The 27,982-nt window shown below is 42.6% G+C and overlaps 1 long non-coding RNA gene across 4 annotated transcripts; it reads right to left on the reverse strand.

The window, feature by feature from the left end:
• Positions 1–577: 577 nt before the first annotated feature.
• Positions 578–27,982, reverse strand: LOC124852082. Of its 4 annotated transcripts, XR_007032825.1 has the most exons (6): positions 27,800–27,982; positions 23,611–23,668; positions 16,918–17,018; positions 16,000–16,053; positions 1,695–3,752; positions 578–1,592 (listed from the first exon to the last, which is right to left on the reverse strand). It is a non-coding gene; the product is annotated as an uncharacterized LOC124852082 (long non-coding RNA). The 4 variants fall into 4 exon arrangements; XR_007032823.1 differs by lacking the exons at positions 578–1,592; positions 1,695–3,752 and adding an exon at positions 6,524–8,389 and having other exon boundaries at positions 27,800–27,963; XR_007032826.1 differs by lacking the exons at positions 578–1,592; positions 1,695–3,752 and adding an exon at positions 6,524–8,022 and having other exon boundaries at positions 27,800–27,938.

The following is a 27,982-nucleotide window of genomic DNA, read 5'->3' on the forward strand; positions in this document are numbered from 1 at the left end:
TGGGTGATGCGTTCACAAGTGGACGGCTCCACGTCACTTCACACCTGGCAGCAGAGTGCGTCTCCACATGTGTCTCCAGTGTTCACTTGTGACTTTCCCACTTTCCGTGTGCAAATAAACCTGTAGCGACGTCGTTTCTGTTGGAAAAGACCAAGTGTGTTGTTGTTTTTAGACTGTGACAGTGGATCTGTTGTCAGTATGTGTGTGTGTCTGTGTTGCATGTGTGTGTGTTTTGAGAGAAGGAGAGAGAAAATCAATGCAGTGTTGTTGTTGATATTGTTGTTGACATAAACCAATGGATGGGAAACACTGAGAACTGAAGAAATATTGTTAACTATGGCCAGTTCAGCCAGGGGTGGATCCAATGGTGGGGCCAGGGGGGCTCCTATTGGCCCCTGAAGTACCCCTGTCCTGTCAGTAGTCTTTATTATAATTTTTTATAACTTTTAAAAAACAAATGACCCACTTACTAACAATACTCACATGACAATTTGTTAAGGATATTTATTTTCTAAGCTTTTTTGAACTAAAATAGTAATATATATATATTTTTCATACGCCTTTCTAGACACAAGGAGAGGTTACATATCAAGTCAAAATTCTCATCTGGACGATGATTTTTTTACGTTTTAAAGTGAAAACACAAGAGAAGCGACGCAGCCTCATTGAACTCTGAACTGCTGAACTTTAATAATGAAAGTCCTTCGTACGGTGAATCAGAATATTAGTTTTATTATCGAAAACGCAGACATCCTCGTTGAACCCGGTCCAGGTTTTGGGATCATCAAGGTGTTTGTCCGGCACTTTGAGTCATTTGCATTGGTTTTAAAATGAAAGTTTATGTGCGAGGAGACAAAAGGCAGACCGAACGTGCGTCGGCAGATCAAAGCCCAACACTCAGTCATCATCTGCTCGGCTGCTCGTTGTTTCTTCAGCTTCCAGCGGCAGCATCCACTCGCTGGTGTCCCAGCAGAGAGCCAGAGCCCGTGCTGAAAGACGCAGCTCACACTCAGACTTCACTCGGTCCCTCGTTCATTTATCTTTCCAGGGACAGTTCGCTCTCCTTCACATTAATGAATGCCAGTTGTTTCCGTGGTTCACAATCAGTGGTTCACTTCATATTTGGCCCGAAGATCAGTCGAATGCAAACGGCTTCGCAGGAACTGGTTTTGTGTTCTGGCTGATCGATCATTTCTTCCACTTATATTCCGGATAAAGAAATCCAAATTCATCACACTGATGAAGGTATCCAGCAAGGTTAGATATTGTCTTCATGATCATGTTATACAAAAATGATATATATTGATTTAGTAAAGGTTTTACTTCAATCAATCAATCAATCAAATTTCATTTGTATTCAAAAATCACAATTAGTCTCGCAGGGCTTAAGAAAAGGCGACATCCTCTCTTCTTAATCCTCAGTAAGAGTGAGGGAAAACTATTAGTTATTATTATTAATCCTCATTAGTATTGCCAATAATTATAGTATATGTGAGTAGGAATATTGTGAATCTAAGCAATCTAGTTGTAATCATAATCCACGATCAGCTGCCACCACGATCTCCGACGTGGCCGCTACCACGATCCCGGATCTGCAGCAACAAAACACAAAGACACTGGAGAAAGAAGTCCAGTGAGTAATAAGCATTGATGAGACATTAACGTGATGAAGGAGAGGAGGGACGTGAAGGTACCTTGCAGAAGGAAACTGTTTTCCATGATTTCATTTAGCATTCCAGTGTAGCAACTTCCAGCATCTGTTTGAAATGCACAACACTTAGTTATTATTCCAGCTGTGCAACGTAGCAACACATCCATATTCAGGCACCGTGACGTTTCCATTCAGGCAAAAGCAGCTCGTTCCCCTTTCACACTCACCTGCTTCTCATCACCTGCACACTAATGCTCCCCCCATTGTTCAGTGTCAGTACTGCATGTGCAAACAAAACATTTATTTATATATTATCAGCAGGACATACCGTGTATTACTGCTCAAGTAGCATACATTTAAGTTTAGGTTATCTAACTCCTGCCGATCCTCAGTCGAAGGATTTAGATTTGTTCAGTGCCACAGAAAAGGCTCAAACAGGCTCAAACAGAAAATGGCTGACAGACAACGCAGTCACCGACTTCATGTCGGTACGTCGTGCAAATCGCAAAACCTTCAGCCATCGACAGTGCATTTGTCAAAAGGAGGCATGCAGGGCTGGAAACGTGCCCATCAGAGAACATGAGAGACCAACAAGGGCTCTACATGTGAGAAGGCAAGAGTCAGAGTCAGTTGCTCTGGAAACTTTCTGGAACTTTTCCTCCTCCAGCCTCCTGGAGAAAGTGCGAATGAGACCATGTGAGAATTTATGACACAAATGGCACTGTAAAAGTTTTATCATTTAAATTTTAGTGCTTTAGTTTGCTTTATGGAAATCAATAAGAGAACTTTGTAATCTGACCCTTTTGACTTCCTCACATTCAGTGGTGGGAAGTACTTTTGCTTTATTACTGTACTTAAGTAAATTGTTCATGTAACTGTACTTTAGTTAAGTAGATTTATTTGCAGGTGACTCCAGGACATGTATCAGCAAATATCTGTACTTTCGAGTTTTTTATATTTTTAAAAGTAATTTAAATAACGAGAGGGGAACTGGTCCAGGAAGATCCAATAAGAAAATATAACACTAAACCTGTAAAAGCATGCACTTGCTTTTACTCAAGTAGAAAAGTACATGTGGTACTTTTCCCTGAGTACAGACTCCTACTGAGTTTTTATCGATTCACAGCCTGAAAATACATAGAAAAATCAGTATTCAGATTGGTTTCTTGTTTTCTTCTTCTACCTCCCAGATCAACATAGTATGACTCTCTTCGTATCTGTTACAACAAATAGGGTTTAGCCTAAAACAAAATCAGCGGTCTGGTGGTTTTGCGTGAACACGGCGACCGAGGATCGGAGTCAAATTTCCAGCCTGAAATATCGTGTCAGTCGACAACTGCTCACGACGATGGTATATATTTAAAGAAATGAGTTCTGTCGGGTTTCTTATTGAACCTCTTGTGTTTTATGCGACTACACTGCAGGTCTTTGTGTGTTCTTCTGCACTTGTGATGCATTGCTCCCACTGATTAGAGGCTATTGGGTTCAGGCCCAAGACGTTTTGTGTCCACCCTCCGGCGAGAAGGACGCATGAATCAAACCACAACCACAGCCCCTCGTTCTGCACGTCAAAGTTTCAGATCCTAAGCAGCTCGCCACATCAAAATATTATTGCTCTTCAAATGCTTTAACCCAATGATGGGGTTTGCATGAGACAACGGACCCTTGCAACCATTGAGCCGCTTGCGTCTGGGTAAACACACGACAAATCCCCTATCAGCAGCGCCACGCTCGATGACAGCTGGGCCAAATACACATTTCCGAGCATTAGAGGGGGGTAAGGGGAAATAAATAATGAATTCAAAATAGCCGTGGCCGTGTGCCTTCCTACCAGAGCATCTGTTTGGGATCTGCTCTTATTTTTTGCTCATTAGATCCTCCTTCACTTTTGGGTTCAGTCTAATCTTCTCTCAGAAGCTCATCGCCGCTGCAGAACGCTACAGGAGACGTTGACTCGTCAGACGGCTGCCAGAGCTAGTTATCGCTCCAATCAAGCTTTCGTCAGTTACTTAGTTCCTCGTGACCACGCAGATCAAACGCCGCGGAGATCCTCTGGTGACATTTCACTCCGAACCGTTCTGTCTGCAACACGAGCGAGAGCCTGGAGAGGAGGAAGGAGAGGAGTGGATGCAGCGGATTAATAGAAACCATTCAAAAATGCAGTCATAAATTGTAATCATATGTGAAATGTCTTCGTCATCATGTGTTGCTAAGAAGAAACATACACATACAAGCTCGCAGGGAGGAAGCATCCGCACGGAAGAGTTGGATTTCTGTCCATATGCTAAAGTGCTCCTGAATTCTTTCAAATCAAATCCTAAAAGCCATTTCTTAGCGAGCAGAGGTTCGGTGCTGATTATACGGCCGTTACAGAATCAAAAAACTACAGAGATAATTTGTATTTCACTATTATATTTATGTTATAAGTTGCAAGCAAAATGTAAATTACCGTACAAAAGAAAACGATCTTAGGACACAAATGTTTTACACAAACATTCACCAAATCTCATCAAACGACACACAGGCAGAAAAGTGTAATTACGCCCTGTGATTTCTCTGATCTGCCTCTAATGACAGCTAATGAAACATCATCTGACACAGTGTTGTTGAGCAGAGTGTGTGTGTGTGTGTGTGTGTGTGTGTGTGGGGGAGAGTGGTTTGTAATTGGCTGCATGGAAACAGTTTCCCAGGAGGCTGATCCATCACGTAATCTTGTTATTGCCTGAAAGATGAGAAATGTGTTTGGCTTTATTGTCATTCTCCCTCCCAGAAAAAAGAAAAAGAATCGTCTCTGCAGGAATGCAAACATCGCTCGTCAGCCGCCGCGGCTCCATGAGGTAAATAAGCATAACGCAGCGCTGATGTGTTGTTTAATAAAAGAGGGATTAAAGAAAGAAACTCAGATCACAATCCCAAGTGGGTGTCTGCGCTGATCGAATTATCATGATTGTTCACAAACAAGTATTGAAATACAATGGGTGTAATACAAGTTTTTTTTCCCAACCTCATCTTTGTTAATTACCAACAGTATGAATATCGTCTTTCTTCTTGAGTTTAGCTGGAAAATACCTCAATAGGAACTGATGAGATAAAACAAAATGATGCTTTATCAAGGCCCAGGGGAGAAATCAGAGTATTGGAAATGTGTGTATGTGATAAAATACTATTTATATTATATAATTTCTGTAAATGGTCTGTATTTAAATAAGATCTTTTGTATTCTTGATGACCACTCACCAATTTAAACACATTACATTCATACAGTGCATCTATGTGCAGCACTTTCTCTATCATACATCAGTATCTTGCCCATTTACACCTAAATAGCATGAGGAATGTGGGAATCCAACCACCGACCTTCTGATTAGCGGACGACCCGCTACACCTCCTGATCCAAAGCCTCCCACTATAATGTATAAAGCCCAAATCCCAGTCAGACTCATGGGGCTTAAAAATCTGTAGAAGGTGTAACACCCTCTGTCCTGAACCCTCAGGGAGAACTTGAGGTGATCGTGTCACTAAAAGCTTTTAATGCAAAAAGATCCCGTCTGCAAATTATGAACATATCTCATAATTTCCTAACATTTTCACCGTCACTCAACTCAACTCAAGCCGTTAACAAATCGGAGAATCTTCTCTTTAATAGAAAAGTACGTCTGCTCCCACTTCAGGCCCGTCCTGCTGCATGTGGAAGCCCAGAATTTATGTTCCGCGTGGAGCACGATAGCAAACAGACGACTCACATGTGTCTTTGCGTTGCTTCCCCCCCCGCGCGGCCTCTTTTAAAGGCATTCTGAACTGATTTGAGGGATATCGTAAAGCAAATGATAAATTTGTACCCCTGTCAAGTGCGGCTGTGCGCTGACGATCTGCTCCGGGAGTCGTGTGGGAACGCCATATATCCCGACTGATTGCTGCTCCCCGCGAGCTGATGGCAACGTACATTACATCATTAAAGGTATCGGAGGAAATAACTTAGGCTTTGTTCCCCGCTCGTGCTCTGACATGGAACAGGCCGTTTGATGTAATAAAGATCTATGCTGAGAGATAGACACTGAACATGTGTCTCCCCAGTAAAAACAAATACATATTCACTCTGTCCCCGGCTTCTCCCTGTTTTCCTGTTAAGCCTCAACATCTTGCACATTGTTTCTGGCACGTGCACATTCCAATATCTGCCACTGTGAGACTGCATTTAGCAAAACACATCCTTTTTGTTTCGTCTCCTCCTTTGCCCGTCTTTAACCGGACTCCTGCTGGACACGTTGTTTAAACATCAGAAAGATGTCGTTTATAAGCAAGAAAATAACAAGTAGTTGCACTTCTTCATTTCTAAAATATGTCATATCCTCTGTGGTGCAATGAATCAATTAACTATTTAAGCAGGCCACTGTTGTAAATGATATACCACCCTGGATCCCTTTGTATTTGGAGGAGATTAGCACGATTTGAGCCATGGTTTCAGATTAGATGGCGTGAGAAATGCAGCCTGAAGGTTCAAGGGAGCGAGCGTGGGGGGGGGGGCCTGATGCTGCCGCCGCCTTGGCTGCCCTGTTCCTGCTGCAGGGGTGGCTGGTAATCCCCCCCGGGCCAGAGGCAATAAAACTCCAATTTCTACTGTACCTGCCAGCTGAGCGTCTTAGTCTGCCTCAAAACACGGGGAGCATGAAATTCCCGAGGAGACAAGTCCAAGTGCCAGCCCCCTTCATTATGACATCAGAGCCCTCTGAAGTCAACAAGCATGAAGGCAGGCTGGAGCGCCGTGTGGGTTCACAGCCTTGAAGGGGGATCCGTCGCTGGTGAGGGCCGTGTGGGGTAGCAAACAGAGGGCAAGAGGGGGAGAAGGAGGATTACATCTATCAGCATGCATATGGGCTCCCATCTAAAAAGGCCTGCCGGCCATTTTTCTGCCCCCAGCGAGTCCCCCGACTGTTATGATAGCCGAGACGGTAATAAAGGTTTTGGCGGTATCATAAACACAGCGTGACGTCGGGTATCAAATACTTAAGGGCCCGTGACGAAGATCTGTGGAGGGGCCCAGAATGCTGGTGGAAATGGAAACAGAGTGATGGTGATAAGCGCCGCTCGTTGCGGCCGTGATCCATTTGTCATCTTAATAAACGCCTCTTTAAGCCGTAAAGTGAAGCTGGAGTGCAAGAAAAACGTTGAGTCATCAGGAGAATGTTTTAACGCAGAGTTGATGTAAACGCAGGAAATACAAGGTCGTTTCCTTTTAAATTTCTTTTGGCGTAGTTTGTTTTTTGGACAGGCAGCGAAGAGCGAGAGGAAACACTGCAGAAGAACAAGAGAAAGAAGGTACGACGGACGACAACATTTAGCTAATGCATATTTAGCTAGCGTTTTCACACCTGAAAGTCAAACACAGCTTCATGTCTTTGTTACTTTGTTTAAATTGAATCCATTTAGTTTTTGGTTTGAATTGCATTTTATTGAGCCCACTCAGGTGTTTTGCATGATATAAGTTCGTCCCTGTCGTCATCACCTCCCTGGGCTGCGTCCACCTGTACTTTGACATTGACTGGTTTGTAGACGGTCGTGTGTCTGACGTCGCTGTGTTGTCAACACAGCAGGAAAAATTACAGCGAGCGTGTGTGTTGATGATTTAAAATTTAAAAACAAACAAACAAAAAGAATATAAATATCACAGGATGAAAAAGAGCTGCAAGACAAGAAGAACGCACCGAAGGAGACGTCAACATGGAAACACAATGAGATTCGAGAGATTTCGGCGATAAGGACCGACCCTGTTGTCGATGTTTAAATAAAAACTTCCCACGTTCCTGTGAACGTGTCAGACCTGACAAAGCAAACTTTCATGTCTGAAAACAGCTTAATTACCAATTGTGTAGTTTTGGATTACATTCATTAATCTCAGGGTCATAAAGTGGGACTTTATAATTAAAAAAAAGATCCTTAAAGACTTGATAAGCACAAATGAACAACAGACATAATGTGTTTAGTTCACTATGTTTATTTGTGTGAAGACCAGCCTGTGATTCTGAGTTTTCTTGTGCGGATGTTTGAACAATAATGAAACAAAACGTTAGATTTCCGAGGAATGTGTCTCCTGACAAATATGATAATTTATTAAAGCGCTCATCAAAGCTGAGCAATTCATTTCTTCTGCGGGCTGGACTGAGTGGACACACATGTTAATAATCCAAACTGTTTCCACAATTGTTTAAAAGGAAATATTGGAGACATTTAAAACCAGGATCCAGCCCGGAGAGGAATGTGCTTTAATTGCCGTCCTTGGCAAAGGAAGCAGACTTGAGTATTTGATCTTGCCCAGTGTTGGCACCGACCTGGGGAACACGCCTCCATTTCCAACATGGTCAGTCTCTCCTCTCCTGCCAAATCAATGAAAGACAATAGTGGTTGATGATAACAACGAGTGAGCCCGCTCGGCCCACGGTCCAATCTGGACGAATTCTGAGCATTTCTGCGGCTTCCAAAACAACATGTAGCCCACATTAAGGAGCCAAATGAAATTCCTGGTGATGGATGGGTTTCGGAGGCCTCTGGACAGGGATGGTCCGTCCAACGCTGGGACGGGTTCCCACTTCTCTGCATAATGGCTTCAGCTGCCTTGTCAGTCACCTGAGCCCTCCCTGCTTTTTAATCGAGCCGCCAGTAATGAGTCGGTCAAACACGACCTGACAAATTGATTTGGATTCCCCTCTGATGAGGCCTTCCACCAAACAGTCCCCGTGTACGCTGAGCCAAACGTTGTCACGGAGAGAAATGAAATGAAGAAATGCAATAAACAGAAATGCAATAAAGATCCGCACAGAGATCTGATCAATAGAGAACGAGCAGGAAAATGATGGTGAAGTGTCTGATTTAAACGGACACATGATCCAATTTAGCTGCAGTGTTGACACAAAAAAAACCTAAAACTAGTATTGTATGAATTGATTGAACTTTACAAGAACATGCAGCAAAAATTGAACTTGTTTCAAACTCTTATTCATGCACATGCATCTGTAATTGCAGCCTCATGCATGTGCAAACACGGTCATCAAAAACACATGTTCTCTTACTCACATGGGGAAAAAAACATACATTATTTAAGATGCTTCCGGACGGATTATCTTTCCTACTTTGTTTGCTTTGTTATTCTAAAGTTGTAAAAAATGCTCAGCGGGCAACTAAAAGATAAATGAATGTAACGTAACAAATAATCACGAAAGGAATAAAAGAGATTTGCTCAAATTAAACCTTCCAGGCCTCCCAAGCTTTTTATGTTTACACAAGATAATGCTTCATTTCACTTTTCTGTAAGTTTTCCGCTACGTGACCGTGTCAGGCCGAGGCTTCTGGTGATTTTAATAAATCGCACGGAGCAAATGAGGCTCCCAAACTGTCCTCCTGAGTCTGAGGAGCTAGCAGGGGGGGGGGTCACTTGGGAGGCATTTCAGTGTCACCGACACACAGACTCTTTATCAAACTGTGTCCGATGCAGCTCCTCCAGGCTCCCACAGACTCCCCAGAGGAAATGTCTTGATGTCCTCTCTGCCTCCCTGAATGATGATAACTAAATCCCAGAGCAGCTGCTGAGCCCAAAACAATGAGCGGAGTCGAGGGGAAGGGGATCGGGAGCGAGGCAGAGACGTGTGGGGGACACTCGAAAGACTTGAGACGGACCCGAGCAAAGAGGGAACAGGGGAACTGGGGCAAAGTCGGGATTTTGTAGATGCCTACTTCAAACTAGGGGACCCCCCGTCCCCCCCGTCCCCTTAAATTCAATCCAACCACATTACACACACTCACAAATATCAGTCCCCTAAATATGACTCTGTGGATTATTTCTTTAGAAATTCACAAACATGTCAAATAACACAAATGTTAAATAAAAGTGAAAGAACTAAAATCCTGGATCAGCAGCAGTGACTTCTTCCCTGACCCAAAACACATCCGTCCGCCAGGTTTCGTAGAAAATCTAGTTTTTGTGCAATCCTGCTAAATATCAAACAAACACGGATGAAAACCAAACCTCCTCAGTGGAGGAAAAAAAGAATTGATCCCACAACAGTAAACACAACATGATATATGTTATAAAATACAATATGCACCTTTAAACAAATTTGTTCAATATGTTTTATATTTGTAAGATATTGACTGGTCTTGTTTTCACTTTGCAAAACACTGTAACACAAACACACCCATATAGGAAATACAGTTCTTTTTACTAAACATGCATCGCTTCAGGCCATTATTGTGTAAGACTCGGCTCAGGAGAGATCTGTGGCAACTTTCCTGGTTCAGACGTCTCCCTGAAGTTGAAAGACGTCTCTCCTGCGTCTCCCCGCTGGGCGAGGCGAGGTGAAAACCTCCCGAGCACCACTGGGAAGCTAATTAACCAGGCGGGTGTGAATAAGCTCCTGCTCCTGGTTGTTTTTACCCCCTGATGGGAAACACCTCCTCAGAGTGTGCCTGTTACTTACAGAGAGGAAGTTGGATGTGTTTTCCTTAACTCCCCCCTCAGAGCTCTTGCCAGTGAGTAATCTCACACTGGACACTCATGCACATGTGCATATACATAAACATACGTATATTTGTATAATTCTATATACTCATACATAAATACCTTTGCAGTTTAGTATAAAAAGTACAAAACAATAGCAGATGATAATATTCTCACCTCGGATGTGTCTGTGTTTTCCTTTAATTTAAAAGCTACCTCATGTTTTCACCCCCGGTCGGTTTGTTTGTTTGTGCGTCAGCAGGATTACACAGAAACCACCGAACTGATTTTCCAGGAAACCAAGACCGGAAATAACTGTTCCACTGTGATGATCATCATCATACGTATGATAATGAAAACACACTGATTTGAACCTCATGTTAAGTATTTCATGGTACAAAGGTCACCTACTTAAGTTGTGATTTAATAATATCAATTAAACATAACTAGATAAGCATTTTCTATTTAGTTTTTCCAAGATTTTGCTGTATTTCACTGGCAGACAATGTTACTTTCTTATATCTACACATATTGACCTTGATTTTGGACATTTATGTGTTACACAGGCTCAACTGACCTAAACATATTTTAAACTGAACCTTCTGAATATCGGAGCTTCCAACTTCCAGGTTATGACACTGAGGCGTCATCTGACTGTTGAGTTAACCACGTCTCAGCTCTCCTCCGTCTCCGTCTCCGTCTCTCCCTCCCTCCCTGCTTGATGTCCAGGATTTGACTCATGTGCCGTCCTCCTGTTTCTCTTGGCACCTTATTAGCACCCAACTGTTCTTAAAGAGCACATCTGGACACAGATTCCTGAGGCAAATTCTCAAGAGCAAATGGCCGTGACTTTTGCTAAGAGCTCTCTCTCTCTCTCTCCATATATATATATATATATATAAACTTACAGTCCTTGTAATTTTAAGTCTATTAATAACACACAGTAGGTTTGATCTATAAATTGTCTTCCACTCTTGAAGTCGCTGACTGTTTGAAATGCCTCCTCGTGAAGGAGTCGATGATTTTATACCTTTTTCCTGCCAGATGGATACAGAAGGCTCTTGGCTTCACTTCCCTCTCGGCTTGATTACGTGGAAGTATTTAGATTTTTTTTTTTGTTCCATCTTGACTCAGTTATTGGTTTTTATAGACTCTTGTTCAATTCGTTGTAAAATCAGGGCACAGACTGAGTCTATATCCACACTGATATGTTTTAGTTTTAAAGGGCATTTGCTTCATGTGTGCCGGGCGTTCACAGGTTTCCAGCCCCTAAAACGGAGACTTCAGGAGTTTTATAACTTCAGGGCTGCGTTTACGGACGAGCAGAATCAGAGACCTTTACAAACGATTATCCCGGCTTCAACCAACCTCCTACGCTTTTCTTTTTTAGATATTTTTGGGCATGTTGACCTTATTGACACGACAGTAAAAGCCTTAAATGGGGAGTGAACCGGTAGCCGAGAGAGCTACAGCTCGGGAAACACATGCAGATAGAAAAAAACACTTTTAAGAAAACATCTTCATAAGGTTGACGACACGTGCGCTGCAAAAAAGTTGACGCAAGGATATTAAGAAGCTGAAAATACGTTTAAACTGTAGCAGGTCAGAGACGTCTGCTGAGGTCGAAAGAGAGAAAAGTGAGCGAGTCAGGATGGACAGAATGAATGAATGAATTAATATATGTAATATACAATAAGTGGCAGTTCCTAGGTTAATTGTATATAGAATGAAAGGAGGCAGATCATTATATTACCAAATAAAACAAACGTCCAAACATGAAAAACAACCGACAATGAAGCCAGTCGCCCACAGACGATATATCCGTCCAATCAGCCGGCCCCACTTCAGCCTCTGCTGTACCCAACATCCACTGCTCTCTATGAAAAAAAAATAATTCATTGGGTTCATGTTGAACTAATTTGGAATGAGCAGATCTCATGTTTGCAACATTCCAGCGTAAAAACTGAACAGAGCTCGGACTGTTTCATTCCTGTATCGCTCACAGCTTCGGCTGCAGAGCTCCGCTTATTGTATGAAATGTATAAAAAAAAAAACTAATCACCTCTCTCCGCCCTCGCTCGCTCATTCTGTGCGTCTTTAATGGGAAATTTGAGACACTACCGAGTACAGAGCTTAGTCTGTCACATCACATGACGCGCTGCAACTAATGCAGCCGACAAATGGGCATATCATGGATCCCAGTTTTGTGAGCGATCCCTCCTCGGGAACAGGTGGCGGCCGCTGTAAGACCAGATGTCCCAGTGCAGTCGTGGTAAAAAGACGGGGGGGTTCTGTCGCAGTGCAGCGGTGAACAATGCGTGACGGAGACCGAAGGTGGTCCCGGCTTGTGTTCAAACCCCAGGAGGGACAACAATGGGGCTGGACTCTCCCAGACTGCCCCAGTTGTGCCCAGTGCTCGGGGGGGGGGATATGAAGAAAATGAGCAATCCCAGCTCCAGTGTGAGGAAGTGGATGCTTTTTTTCAACAAGGCAGAAGTCATCTCAAACATCCCCCGACACATAGCCCTGTCAATCCCTCGGTTCCTTTGTTCGGACACTTCTGCTTGTTAAAGCCACGCTACAAAACCTGCTATGGCCATTTGCTCGCACTGTATAAATAGACAGCGAGCGTTACCGGTGCGATGGAAGTAAGAGTCGTGGACGTGTGCCAACCTCTGCTCGAAAGCTGTCGCCAGATGGCAGGGGATCACACCGGGGTGGAACAACACGGGTACAGAATTAGCCTCAACACTTTTCTGCCCTGTTCACCGGGAGCTTGAACCCGGTGTTTTGACACGTTGTTAGTGTTTCACAAACATGATGAGAAGATACGTCCTGAAAAATAAGAAACGAAACACACACGTGATTGAGATTGTGGGAGAGTTTTTCTCGTGATTATGTATTAAGGAATAATCGGGTTCTCTCCGGGCCTCGTTCCTCCCACAGTCTAATTACACGTGTTAGGTTAATTGGTGACTTGGAGGTGTAAATGTGTCTCTGACAGTTCGCCCTGTGTCCAACGTTGTGCTCGATGTCAGCTGGGGTTGACACCGCAAAGGAAAAGTAAATAGTTTGGTTTAACTAATGGATGGACGGAAGTTTGAGTATAAAGCTTATTTCTTTTAATTTTAATCAGGGTAATGGACTAGTGTGAATCAGAGGATTGAGAGGAAAATAAAACTGACAACAACAATTAAGGAAATTCATTGTTTTTGATAAAACTTCGCCCACAGTTCATCTGAACATATGCAGAAACCTCAAACATCACATATTTGCAACAGCAGTAGGTTGTTCAGGTCAGGCGTGTTTATAACAATAGGACAAAATAATAAAATTATAACAAACTATATTTATACAGCACCTTTCACACATAAAATGCATTTAAAAGTGCTTTACAATAAAGTAATAGTAACATGAAATAAGATAATAAAAACACATTAGCAATAAAACAAAGACTTAGGATAAAAGCATTAAACTTGCAAAAGATATAAAAAGAAGTAAAAAATTATTGTTAACATTAATTAAAATCAACATCATAGGAACAGGTCTTGAGTTTTTTTTTTACTATCAACAGAAGTAACTTGTCTAATGTCACGTTTTGCCTAAAAAACCTCTAGAACAACTGACTCAGACTATGTTCATTCTCACATACAGCCCCTAATGGAACATTTCAGAAAACTATCTGGACCTCAGAGCAGGTCTGAGAGCAGCTGAAGTTTCCGCCTGTGAGAATCAATTAAAATGTCCAAAGTACAATAATTGTAACGGTGACATTGTCGTCTAAAATTCACAGCACGTGGTTTCAACCAATAAAGTGAGATAGATGATTAAAGTAAAATATTTATGCCGTGAAAGTAACAGACTAGAACAGAGATATCCATGTTATGTGTATGTAATTGATTCCACCATGCAGTACAACATACTGGTGGTACACGGCGAAATGTGACTGAGCTCTCCGCTAAGCTCATTGTGTATTTCTAATGGACGTGGTTGTAATTCATGTCATAGTCTTCAGACAAATCAAAAGGACATGTATTTAATGGAGCTGCCACTGGCACGGCTTTAAAGGACGGATCATTCTCCAACTGCTGCTCATGTCTATTTGTAAAGACGAGTGTGACATAGCTTCAGGTGCACGGAGGCCACACAGGAACGTTATCCCCACTGGGACGAAGGCAAATATTGGACCTGGATCTTCCTCATAAATAAACCCACTTAAAATACTATTTGATGGTTTGGGAAAAGGTTTCAGAACATTTAGTCTTATCACTTTTACGTCACTGTTGGAAATGCTGTGTTATACTAGTCCTGATACTTTTACATGGAGGTAACTTATATATGACCACAGGGATCATAATAGTGATAAATGAGTGAAATAGGCTGATGAGAATTTCACTTGCTTTCCAGATAATTGGAACATTTTCTTCCTGGGGGGTTGTTTATGTATAAAATATCATGGCAATGAATTGAGTAATAAAATCCATCCCAGCGGTGCAACAGGAAAAGTCAGAGGATCAACAAAATCCTTAGAATAATCTGACGGGACGTCTGAACCAGAATTCACGGAACTCTGTTAAATAGTTGAGATATTTTAGTAATAATCCAACGTGTTAACCTTCTGGTGAAGGAACATTCAGCTGGGAACCCCGAACAGTCGTCAGTCGGGTTTCAAGTAACTTCAAGACAAGTCAGTATATGGAATTTTATGTGTTTGACCTGATTATGATATAATTTGGCGCTTAAAAATTAAAGCTTTTTATTTTAGTTCATTTATTTTTTGCCATGTCTTTTCGTGAAGCACTTTCTAACCTTGTTTAGATAAGTGCTATACAAATAAAGTTATTATTATTGTAGTAATTTGCAGGAGAAGTGTCATAGTGTGTATTAGTGTGTATTAGTTGTTTTGTACTTAACGTTATCCAATAAACACTTTGGCCTGATGTGGTTCTTTAATCACGGAGCTGTCTCACCCCTGAACTCGAGCATGATAATATTACTAAAATATGAATTTTGGTTCTTCATCAAGATTGACTTCATCCCAGTCCCAGTGTGAATCTGGGAAACTATTCCAAACATTGGTTTGTGGATCATAAATTAGTGGAATGCTAGAGGCCTGATCTGTAACGAGTAAGAGCAGCTCATGATGTGTTTGGCCGAGACGAAATGTAAAAAGCCAAATAATAATTAACACTGGGCTCGATCGTCGCCCAGCAAATCATTTGAGGCCTGCGTGAAGAAGTGGAGCAGAGACGTGTGTCACTTGGCTCGTGATCAGCGCTCGTGGTCCCATTTCATGTTTATCACGTTAAAGACCTGCCTACTCGCCAGAGTGGGACTGGACCATGTAGCACAAGGAGTGAAGGAGACTCTTCCTCCTATGTCTCCTTTTTCTGTCTGTCCTCTCCTCTACTCCGTCCTCTGTCTTCTCATTTCCTCCCCTCCTCGCTGCCTCTCTGTGAGGCTTCTCTCTCCAGCAGGTGGCTGGTCACACTTCTTACTGTCTGACACCATAGCAACACAACACACGCAAACAAACATGTGTACACATACACGTGTACATGTATGCATGCTCACAGAATGTCCACATACATTAAAATGAGCGTGTTATGCCCTCACACAGTTGCTCACACAGACACACACACACACACAGACACACACACACACACACACACACACACACACACATCCTAACAGTTGAGCAGCTCCATTTTTTTTAAATCCCTCACATAACGGCAACATTTTTTGGAGCAATAACCAATTTAGCACTTCATGCTGGATCAGGCCAACTGTATCTAACCGGCTGCAGTTGGACCAGACGCTGTTCAGTGTAATACCCCAGCAACAGGTCTTAAATACAAACCTCATTTCTGTCAGCAGGGGTCAGACCTCAGCTTGGTGTCTGTCCCAGCTCGAGCTGCCAGCAGCAGCGGCAGCGGCAGCGGCAGCAGCAGAGGATGCATGGAAAGGAAAGCAGCAGACAGAATTGGGGTCACGACAAATGTACGGAGCAGAACTGTGACATCTTGCCAAGTGGAGACAGCACATTCCAAGTTTTTTGTTTTTTTTCCACATGTGTAAGCTTAACTATTCCTCAGAGTGTCGGCCATCTGATGGACACTTTTTCTTCAAAGTGAACACTGAGGGCATTCTGTGCACTGTTAAAGTAAAGCAACAGCTGAACTCGGCAGCTCCTCCGCAAACATTATCACACGCAGTCCTGCAGCGGGGCCCATTAATGCCGAGGTGTTGATTTGAAATTATGCAGAGTTGAGTGAGTGTGTCTTTGTTTTGATTTAATCGACGACCAGTCAAATCCAAACTTGGGCTTATGAAGTGAATTTGGGAAAATACAAACAGGAAGATTGAGTTTCCTTCATTTAAAGATATAAAAATGCAATTTCTATCATTTTTAACAGTATGTGATTCTGAAGATGCAACTCTTTCAACTTTTTACAGATTTTAAGTTTGCATATTAATGAGATAAAGGCATAAAAAATCACGTTTCAGTTCACTCGCACTAACACAGATCTGCAATATTATTACACATAACAACATTAATAGCAACAATAATCATAATAGTTTAATCTACACACCAGAAAACACCACTTTCCATGTAAATAAAAACAAACGTAGATCAGCATTAGGAGAAACGGATCAGGTTTGACATATGAGGAACACAATGACAGCTGGAGCACATGATATGTACATTATATATGTCACATGTAGTTTCAGGGGGTGATTTGCTCCAGAGCTCTATTAGGAAGCAGCTTGATTTTACCTCCTGTCCCGTCCGTCCCCTCTCAGATTCCCACTGGGGAGGAATCACAGAGCGGCCGGTCAGAGCATTGGAGTTTCTCAAGTCTCGTCTCCGCGAGGATCCTTCGAGTATAAGCACGAAAAAATGGGGGCTTAGTTCATTCATAAACATCCGTGGTGACAGGAAGCCAATCAATCAGGAGGTGGCAACTTCCACACTCGGCAAGAAGAGTAACACAACACTTACTAATTGGGGGCTAATAACGTGGTGTCCCGCATCCAAAAAAAAATCAACTTAACATTGAAGGGCAATGAAAGAGAGGGACCGCTGTCAAAACATCCCATTATGGTTTTATGAGGAAGAGTGACGAGGAGCTTGATGGTGTCGTTCATGTGATTAGAGACGTAAGTGCTGAGGCTGCATGCGGAAAAACAAACATGACGATTTTACTGTTACATGATGCAAATGTTTGTTGTCTCCACATGTACCTTTATATTAATAATGTCCTGTTCAGTGCAAGTTGAAGCACGAAGCAGTTTCCTGCGGTTACTGTTTGTTAAAGGACTAAAAACCTGATTTCCTATTATTAATAAAAACCTATTTAGACGTGAAAATTCTAATAAAAATATATTTGTCATCGAACATGTTTAAGCAGCAGAATTAGATTCATAAATTAAAAGATAATTAGTAAAGAGAGGCTTAGACTACACTAAAAAAGAAAACAGTTTACTTAATAATAAAGATTTTTTTTAAGTTTACGATTACCTTTTTTGTTTTTGTAAAGACATCATTGACCAAAGAGCTGTTAGCGTCTACAAGAGGAAACATACTCCTGAAGAAAAGTCTCATTAAAGTTTTGGAGGGGCCGCAACAAATTCACCAAAAATGAACCTCGACCTTTCTCCGACCCGATGTCCAACTCTCACCCTAAAAAAAAAAAATGAAGTCCCATAATGTCAGGTTAACTGTGATTAATGGCTGCACCATGTGGCACAGTCTTTTCTGTGAACAATACCCAGAGCCTCAGTACAGTTCACGGCATTTCACATGTGATCTGAAGCATTTATAGACACATCTGAAGAGGTCTAACCCAAGTGTGCACCGGACATGTATGTTTATACAACGTTACGTAAAGCTCTTCAGTCACCGTTGTTAAATTGGGGCAGAACCAGTCTATAAAAAGCAGCGTTTAATCACAAGTTGGACCTGTGCTGCCTTGAACTCCTGGAAAAGCGGCATCGTTTATTTTCATTTTGTGTTATTGATCATTGTGTCGGAGCCGCTGTCACTTTTCCGAGTGGCCGGTGTCTTATTCTGCGGCTGAATCTCTTCATTCCCGTCCACCTCACACGTTTATTGGCTAATGCGTGAGCTTCGCTGTCAAAGTGACACCCATGGCAGGGGAGAGTTTATCATTCTGCTGACAGGCTAAATAACTTGTGCTGAGGCAAGAGATAACAAATGGGCTCAAGTTGTAGCTTGAGTGTCTGTGTGTTAAAGACGAGAACAACTGGGCTCCAGCAGAAATAAATGCTCTTTTTACTTTTTTCTTCTTCTTGGAGTTTGGCCATTATCCCCCGAGGCACCTGAAGAACATAAAAAAAGAAGAAGATTAATATGTGCTGCAGTGTGTGAGCATGTTGACGCGTTCGAAGTGTAAACTGTGACGCCACAGTGGTGAAGATGAATGTCACGATGAACCAATGTTATTAGATACTCGATAAATAATAAAACCTCATCCAGTAGAAAAGTTAGATTTGTATTTTGCAGTTGGAAAAAACTTTTAAAATCGGACAAACATGAAATCTAAATCAAATTTTGTGGAGGTGAATAATGGAAATGTGTATTTCTTAATTGGGGTATATCACAATAATTATTATTATGATTATCATTAGTATTATTCAAGTTTAAAGACTCATGAATGCTCCTGAGTGAAGGTTGAGGAACACATGCAAAACATCAAAACATTTCTCAAAGGGTTTTATCATGTTGATATTTATTGAGCTTCTGTTATATTGCTATTGATTAAAATCAAATTGTGATAATTATTGCTATATTATTTTTTTTTCGGCCTATTAGTGTTGAAATGAAGTATATTCACCCATTCACCATCTTCAATACGTCCATTTACCAGGTTCTTTACTGTGTTTCTTTCATTTTTCCTTCACATAATTTAAATTTTGCGACGTCATGCTGACAGGGTTTCATGACACAGTTCTGGATTGATTTATTCTGCCTCACATTATTCATCCCTCATAATAAGCCTTCAGGATCTAGTGTCAAAGCTGCGCGCTAAGAAGCTAAGGCTGTTGATGGCGCCACACTTGCCGTTCACCTTTGCCTCGTAGGTGTCAAACTGTCAGTAAGACCCCCCCGGCCTTCAGGAGTTTACTGAAACTGTGGCATGACACAAACAAATCAATTTTCCCCCCCGTAAATAAGAGCGGTGGCACTTGCGTGGGAGCGTTTGGAAGATGCTGCAGTTATTGTAGATGTGTCAGAGCTTTGTTGCTCTCGCACCCAGGTCTCTATTTACAGCTGTTTCTGCCTCGTACAATAAGTGAGATGCAGCCTGCGAGGCAGCCGCGGTGCCGTCTTAAGCCCGTGAATATGCGCCGCAAGAGATGAATTCCAAGATGTCAGAGGAGCTGTCAGTGTGAAAGAATACCCTGGTCATTACCACCTTCACATCCAGCTTGCATGCAAACTCCCCCCTTGCTCAGCCGGACCCCTGCTGAGGATGAGCCAAACTTTCCCACAGTGAAAAACCTGAGTTGCGTGTTGCACTCACACAGTTTTTATTTGATTTTTTTTTTTTAAATGCAAGAGTAAATTACACTTTAAATACCTCTATTGCCAGTGGATATTAATTTCCAATGTTGCAGGTCAATGTCCAAACAAATCACACAAGATATGCAACAAATATTCCAAGAATGTGTGTGCTGGTGTCTGCTAAATCACTTCTGGCTGCGTTGTGTTGTTGTGCTTTTACATGCTTACTTTAAAAAAGGACTCATTCTCATCGTGACCCCTCCAACGATGGAAACACTTTCATTCATGCAACCTGAAAGCAGCCAGCTCATCAGAATGTTAAAACCTACATCGGCGTGGTTCGAGAGGAACTTGCCTCAGCTGTCAGATGTCCTTATTAAGGCTGTCTAATAAGCCCGGGTTACAAGACGGTTCTGAGAAGTAAATGATATCCGTGCAGCGACCCACACATACAATAAGGCACTGAGCCTTAGTGTGGATTTCATACTTAGGGCTGAGCATACTCTAAGCCTATTTTTGTTGTCCTGATCTCAGGCAACCCTGGACCCCGTCCAGGATGGTTCAAGTAATATCCACGGGTAATTCTGCCCGGTGCTGTTGACTCCACAGGGACCTCCAGGCCGAGGGACCAGGGTTCAAGAGTGACGGGTCAAAACCGGTTATGGATTCCCCCCCCCCCCCACAAAAACTCACCTAAGCTCAATTTATATCAAATCGAAGTGTGGGGAGAATGCAGTTTTTTTTTTTTTTTACGATGTCCTTCACTTGTCTTTGCAAGTCTTGCTCAACCTGGAGGAGGAATGTGTTCTCCTTTTATAGACCCCCCACAACACCCCCCAACACAAAGATACAAAATACTCCACGCTTCCAAAGTCCTGTGTCAAACTGGACACCCGATAAAGACCGAGGCCGATTCAAACTCTTGGAGCGAGTCGCTGAAGCAGTCATGACCGAGCGCTCTGTCCACAAAGGAGGCCACACGTTTGGGCCAGGGTCCTGTGAATTTATGACCACCCCGGCCCCCGATTTCCACCCCTTCTCCCATGGAGATAAGGGCTGTTTTTCTTCTGAAAATCTGCAGGGGGCTGGGGTGCAGTTAAAGGACACACTCAGCTGCTAGATTAACTCATCAACGCCGCATTGCAGGGTGTCAACAGAAATGTTTCACACACAAGACCGACAAGGAATGAATACCATTTGGAGGTCACGAGTGACAACCCCTCAGTCCTTCAGGCCTTTTAAATGTTAGTGTCTGCCTTTCAAGAGCAAGGATGTAACCTCTAAACCTTTGAGAGGAAAAGAGATACGGGTCGGACTTCCCCGCCTCATGACAGTTACAACTGTAGATGTTGACTTGGAGAGATACAGCTCAGAGAGATTTATACCAAATAAATTCTTGGGGATAAATTGCTTGTTGTCCTTTTGCTCTGCTAAGTTATATATTTAAACCCTGGACGTCATTCACACAACTGAATATTTAATCATAAATCAATGAGACATTTTAGAGATGGTCAACGTGTAAACCTACGAGGATACACATATAAGCTATCACTGGAAAATGAGCTTCACATTAATTCTTTCCATGTCTGAAAATACTCGAAATACTATGTCAAGCTCCATAAACAATCCTGAAATACACCTACAGTTACGTACGTTTCCTGTTTCAGCACCAGAAACATGATTCAAATCTGTAGGGAGTCGGGGTCCTCCTCCTTAACTTCTTTGAAGAGCATATACTCAGGGAACAAAAAGACAACTGACAACCGGAGACACGGGATCATCTTCAAAAGAAAGACGCATGTCTGTGGCATGCTGTCTTTTAGCTGCTTGAGCAATGCCATTCCTTGTTGTTGGAGTCATCGAAACTCGTTCAAATTTAGATGACAGTGCCAGTTTGAAAAGCTCTGGTTGTTGAGAAGCTCTGGTTGGAGCAGTTAAAGGTCTGGAAAAGGACAAGCGGGTTCCTGGGAGCTGGCCAGGATCCGCGCCCCCTACAAGTGCGGTGGATTGTGAGGCCTTCGCACTTGGCGGGCGGCAAAGCTCCGATAGCCGCTCGGGGAAAGTCACTGTTTTCCCTCTAAGGCTGCAGTGCGCTGGTGTGGCATGATTGTCATGTTGCGCCTGTTTGCTTTAGATTTGAGGAAGATCAAGCTACATGGCCTTTGTTAAGCTGTGGCCCAGCGGGCGGCTGCTGCCCTGCATAACGTGACGGACAATTTAAGTACCATCGAGAGGTGTTTTCAGATCCGGGACATTTAAACAAGGCTGTTTGAGGAGAATGCAAGTCAATCCAAAGAAACTAGTGTGAACAACTTAGCTAAAGAAGTCCTATACATGTCTATAAGTGTAAAATAAACAGTAGATTCATATTCCTTAAGCAAAACATACAGCTTCATCCATCTTTTTACACAGTCTATGGACATTGAAAGTCTGAACTTCACATCACAAGATTTACGATAACAGATCTTCATGGATTGTTTAATTTCTTAAAGATTGACCCTGAGCTGCAGCGTCCCCTCAAGTCTGTTGATTCCAAGGCTCAAACACTTCATGACGCTATAATGCACAACTGAAGTTATGTCCTTAACATCCTTTGGCGGCTGCTAACACCTTCTAACATCTGCTAACATCTAATGGCAGTCGGTAACTTCAATTGTGCAGAAGACCTTCAAACGTACGAAGAATATTCACCATCTTGTCCTTTATTCTAACATTTGGATTCCAATCAGAAGCCTTTAGCTTGTTTGCTAAGTCAGAAGAAACAGAAGCTACTACTGTAGGACTTGACTTGGTCCACAAGGTTCTCACTTCTACTCAACTATCACCCTCCACCTCTCCCACATCTGAGATCTGTCTCCTTTAACTCAAAACTCGGTATAAGATATTTTTCCTTATTCCTCTCTGGCGAAGGTGGACGCCATGACAGTGTTTTCAGTGTTGGGTTCTGTTTGCCGTTTGGCATCAGAAGGGGCGTGGGAGGTTAAGGGTCGAATGGCAGCACTGGCCCTGTCAGCCCCCCTAGATCACCAGGTCCCAGGGGCTGGCGCCAGGTTAGCCCCGCTAGCAGCCGGGGCAAAAAATAACCCCGCTGCAGTTGTTGGGCAGGGGAGAGTGACGGGGAGAGCATGTCACACCGGGGTCTCAGGTTTCAGCGGCTGTCATCAGAGAGCAGTCATTACTTCTGGGCTAATTATCTCAGGCCACGCGTAAAACAAACAACCTGCCAGCGTGAAGACTACATTGTATTCACAGCTCCGGGATTTGGTTTTGACCCATTTGCTTGTTTGACGTCGGCAGAAGAGCTTGTTCCTCATAGTCCAGCTCAGTTCAGAGGTCTGGACTGTTACAGTAGTGAGTGGAAATGAGTAAAGTGCATTTCTTCCTTTTCTTCTGCCTCTTCTTGTTTAACACAGACAGTAACTCTCTTTGATTTGATCCCACTGTTGCAGGTATAAAAACAAACGCCTCTAAAAGACAGATTCAACATTTTCATAGTGTCCTTCGGCTTCAAATTATAAGACTTTTTGTGTTTGAACTTAAAGGACTGCAAGTTAAAATATCAGTATCAAGACAATCTTGAAATAAACTATTTTAAAAACTCCTTAGATAAAGATAAAATGGAGTAAAATCTCTGTCTTAGATATAGTTTCATTAAACTATTTTCCTTACATACTGTATCACACGTTAAAGTTCTCCTGCTATATTTATCCTCTCTGAGATCAAGCACATCTAAAGAAAAATAAGACTAATCTTCATTATATATTTAAACTGTCCTTGGTCTTGATTTTACTTCACAAACTGGACCCTGACAGGATTTCATGAACGCCCCCTCCGACTGAAAACTCAATCTGAAGCTCAGCCCAGCACTTGAACATTCCCGAGCCTTCATGGCACGTTTACGGTTCGGGCTCATGTTTCTATCACACGCTTGCCATACCATACCTGTGTACTGCGCCCACAGCCGGAGAGCTGTCTTCATCTGTTCAGGCCGGAGCTGCGCCTGTAAAGAGCAGAGTCGTAAACATAACGATTTAAGTAGAGGATTTAGAGCGTTGGGTTATTTAAAAAAAAAGTAAAGTTATGCTCTGTTCTCCCATTAGATCATTAATTAGAAGAGCGTCTCCTTAAAATTCAAGCAAGTTGCGCAAAGTTGTAAGCTGTTATCTTCTAAAGGGAATTATGGGATCTTGCAATATTTTCAGTTACATTACTACAAATACTTTTCTTTAATGTACAACCTGTTCGCTATGACCACTGCCAAGACAAAGTTTTATCTGAGTCACTTTAAACTGCCTGGTCACTACAAACAACTTTTTTAAGAAGCAACCCACTGCAGAATAAATCCATCAATAAGTTTAGCAGCAGAATATTCAACCAACAACATCATTTAGATTAAAACAACACACAGGCACTTAGCCTCCGATGCAACTTATTATCAGCGCTGCACAGATTTGAGGAGTTATTCAACAGAGCGGCGGCGTAATGGAGATGCAAAATGACACTGAGCCACCGCTTGCATGCTGTCACTTACACTCCATCCTCCTGCGGGACGTCTAACTGTACATATTAATTGCCCACTTGTACCCAGGTTTGTTTGTCGGTGTTCCGCGTGACCAAGAGTTTGTTGCTCAAATATTTATGTATGCCCTCTAAACCAAATTACTCCATCGTCTGAGACGCAGCTAAGGAGCTCATTTGCATGCTGGGGCCTTTCTGAAGGGCGCGAGTCAACAGAAAACATTACTGCACTACTCTGTCAAGCGAGTGACTGACATTTCTAATGGAACATGAGCGCTTGGCTGAATATGGATTTAGCCGTGCCATTAGCCCCGGTCACTTTGATGACCACGAGAAATGTGATAGGTAATTAATTTTTGAGAACAAGTTCGCTCATCCCCACCAATCCCTATTAAGGGGCTGCGTGATCCCCCATTTGCTAATTGAATTAGCTGCATCAGTCCGGATTCGAACTTGAGAAGTGTCACAAATCAGATCTCTGTTTATCTACAATTACGCTGGAGCAAGAGGCTTAGTTTTACGATATAATTATACCTCGCAACACAGTGACCTCAGCCAACCTCATTTTGTAACGCAGACCATTTTGGCAGTGTCCTTTATGAACACTGGGCACATTTCACCAAGCTTTCTCTGCTTTTTCCCCCCCCTCTTGCATGTATCTGCAGAAACCTCGTCTAATTGGAGCATGGAATCTGTGCACAACAAGAAACCGGAGGGATGTTCGATTACAATTTCTCCCAGATGGCATTGTCAGTAAGGAGGCACTGAAAATCCACCAGGTCGTAATTTTATCCGGCTCTTCTTTTCTTTTTAGTTTCCTTCCGTCCGTCTATGAGAAAGAACATTTGACAACAATGACCAAACGAGGAACAAAAAGGCAACAGGTCAAAAAAACCTCCGAGTGGAAACGCAATCCGTTCTGTCGTGGCCCTGAATGTGACTCGATCGGCACTATCTCCTTGCAGCGCGGGGCCTCCCCGTGCCCTCGGAGCCGAAGACATTTGCAACCGGTGTCAAGGCCCTATAAATCATCCTGTATCAAAGAGGCCATGTAACGCTTTCTGCATTTCAACATATGTGGAATCAGAACACGTCTGTCATCGACGCGGGCCACTCTCGGAGAAAGAGGCTTTTTGGAGGCCGTTCCCACTGTAACGTGGAACATGTGTGCTGTTGATTTGGGAGATTTTACCTGCCACAGTGGGATACTCCTGAAGTGGGGTGAAGCTGACACTGTCATACCTCGTCAGTGGTAAAGGATCAGGCCTGTGAACTAAAACCAACAAGGGGGATAACTACCGAGAGGCAGAGACAAGGCTGGAATCAACTGTTTACCCCAAATTAAAACCTAAATATTCTTCCTTTTTTGTTCCTGTTGTGTTATAATGCGCAGTGAGTTCTTTATTTATATTCTACCTTTCCCCCGCAGAGACGTCACAAAGTGTTTCACAGAAGAGCTATAAAAAAAAAAACACACACCACCACCACCACCAAGTGCACCATCAACTTTCTTTCCTCCTATTTTAAATCAACGTTTTTTGCCTTTAAATAGCCTCTGAACACACGGCGATCTGGTTCATTTGCATCAAACGAGACAAACCCCCGGCCGTGCCAGCTGTTGCCAGGATGAGCCTATTCATCTTAATATTATAAATGGCTCTCACTGTCATCCGAGGTTTTAAGTTCCCAAAGCAACTGATCCTGGTCTTGTACTGGCCATATATCTCCCTTTGAAAGCCAACTCTTCCATCTCCTGCTGCTTTATATTTAAGGTTGGCCCTCTATCTTGGGTTTAACCTGCTTTCTCAATGACTATAATAACTTAGAGAAAGCGAGGAGCCTCTCTCTGTTTCACGAATGTTTTTAGGAATCTCCATTTGTGGTCTCAGAGGTTGGGGATAAATTAGACTGTAAATCAAGTGGTAAAGGTTCGGGGGGGTTTGGTCCCTGCGCTGTGACCAACAATTACCAGTTATAAAGACAAATATCTGACAGTAGAACAAGGTTAAAAAAGCTTCACTGCCTTGATGCTTTAACAGACACATTTAAAGCTGGATAACAACAACGTGCAGCCTTGTCGTGTTTGTTTTCCCCGGAGATAAAACGAGGAGAGTTTCCTTGAGACAAACAATGAATTGACATTATTTGAACCTGTAGTATTACTGTTGAGTTTCCTGTTTAACAGTATTGGCCCAAAACTACTACTACCACACTACTGGATGTTATGATTATTACATGTTTTGTGATTTACATCCCTAACTACCTGATTTAAGATCAATTAACTACAACAATTAATTACAATAATACAATTATTGTGATTAATTGTTAAAAATCCATTTATTAATTCAGTAGACATTGTTTGGCATGAGTGTTTCTCTCTTGGACGTTTCTGTGTTAAGCCAAATGAGATGATGTATGATTTGGTGCCGTACAAATAAAATGGCATTGAATTGAAATTTTGAAAATTCAATCAGAGGATGAACTTGGAATTCAGGGATCAAGGATATCTCCATGATCCCTGAGGGGTAATTTGTTGTGCAGTCAGGAAATGAATACATGAAACTACAATATTTAAATCATATAAAACTGTTTTGAAATATCTAAAAGTCCAATAGTAGCAGGGACAAACGAGTTCCTGAATGTTTGTCCTGAAAGTTGCTGTAGACGGTTTCTGGGACCATTATAAATGTAAGTGTTTGCAGAAATTTTATTTTCCGTTCTTCATATTTTGTTTTCTATTATCCGACTCCGTATTAATGACAATAACACTAATGTTTTTATGTGTGCTGCAACAACAACAACATATTTCTGACCATGTTTAACTAGTGTGTACAGGAACAGGAGGTACCTACTGGGAGGAGGGGATCATCCTCGCCATTAGCAAGTCCTCACCGCTCCACGGGGCCGGTGTGCACTGACTACATAAGCTCCACTATTCTGGGATGCCTCATCCTCCCGACCTCCCTCTCCGCTGCACAAACTGGGGCTGAATTAACATTCCTGTGTTGTGACACACGGAGGAACATGGTAATCAGGTCATAAAACAGTCTGCGGGCATCTGCTCGCGATACAACAATTAACAGTCTCAGATTAACTCTGGTGCCTGTTTGAATGTCAATTTAAAAACAGGAATGACGTTCAGATCCACACAGTAACAACCCTGCTCAGAAATACGCTTTAAAAAGATGTACATGTCGCTTCATGCTGCCAGAAACCGAGCATACACGTCCACAGGTTTGGAGTTTGTGTCACTGTCACAATGATCCATGTTACAAAAAGATGTCTGCCAGACCTTGAAGTCTGTGGTGGTGCAGATAAATCCAACAAATGACCTCCTCCTCCGTTCGGTATGGTTCTGATCAAACGCAGGGAGGAAGCCGCCGCCGCCGCTCTCCTCGGTTTCCTGGTAAAGAAATCTCCGGCAGCCACAGCGGTCCGATATCAAGAAGTGGAAAAAAGAGGTATTTTGAAACGATCAATGTCATCCTTACAGCTGCTGCGTTGTCTTGAATTACACGGATGCAGCGTTTTCCAGACAGCGGATTGGATGTCCTTCGCCATCGTTTTTTGGGTCCAGATTTTTCCACAATCGCAGGCAAAAAGATTTACTTACAATTCGTCTTCCTGATAGCCGATTTATTTCACGGCGAGTCTCGCAGAGTTCAGGAGGCAGATTACGGGGATGTGAAACACGAAGGCGCTGGTAGTTTGGACGGGGCTAGTTTGGAACCAGGTATTGATTTCACATATGGGCAATGGCGCAGGGCCTGGCATGGTTTATGGACAAGTGTTGGAG

The sequence above is a fragment of the Hippoglossus stenolepis genome, chromosome 7, assembly GCF_022539355.2.
Source record: "Hippoglossus stenolepis isolate QCI-W04-F060 chromosome 7, HSTE1.2, whole genome shotgun sequence".
Lineage (NCBI taxonomy): Eukaryota > Metazoa > Chordata > Actinopteri > Pleuronectiformes > Pleuronectidae > Hippoglossus > Hippoglossus stenolepis.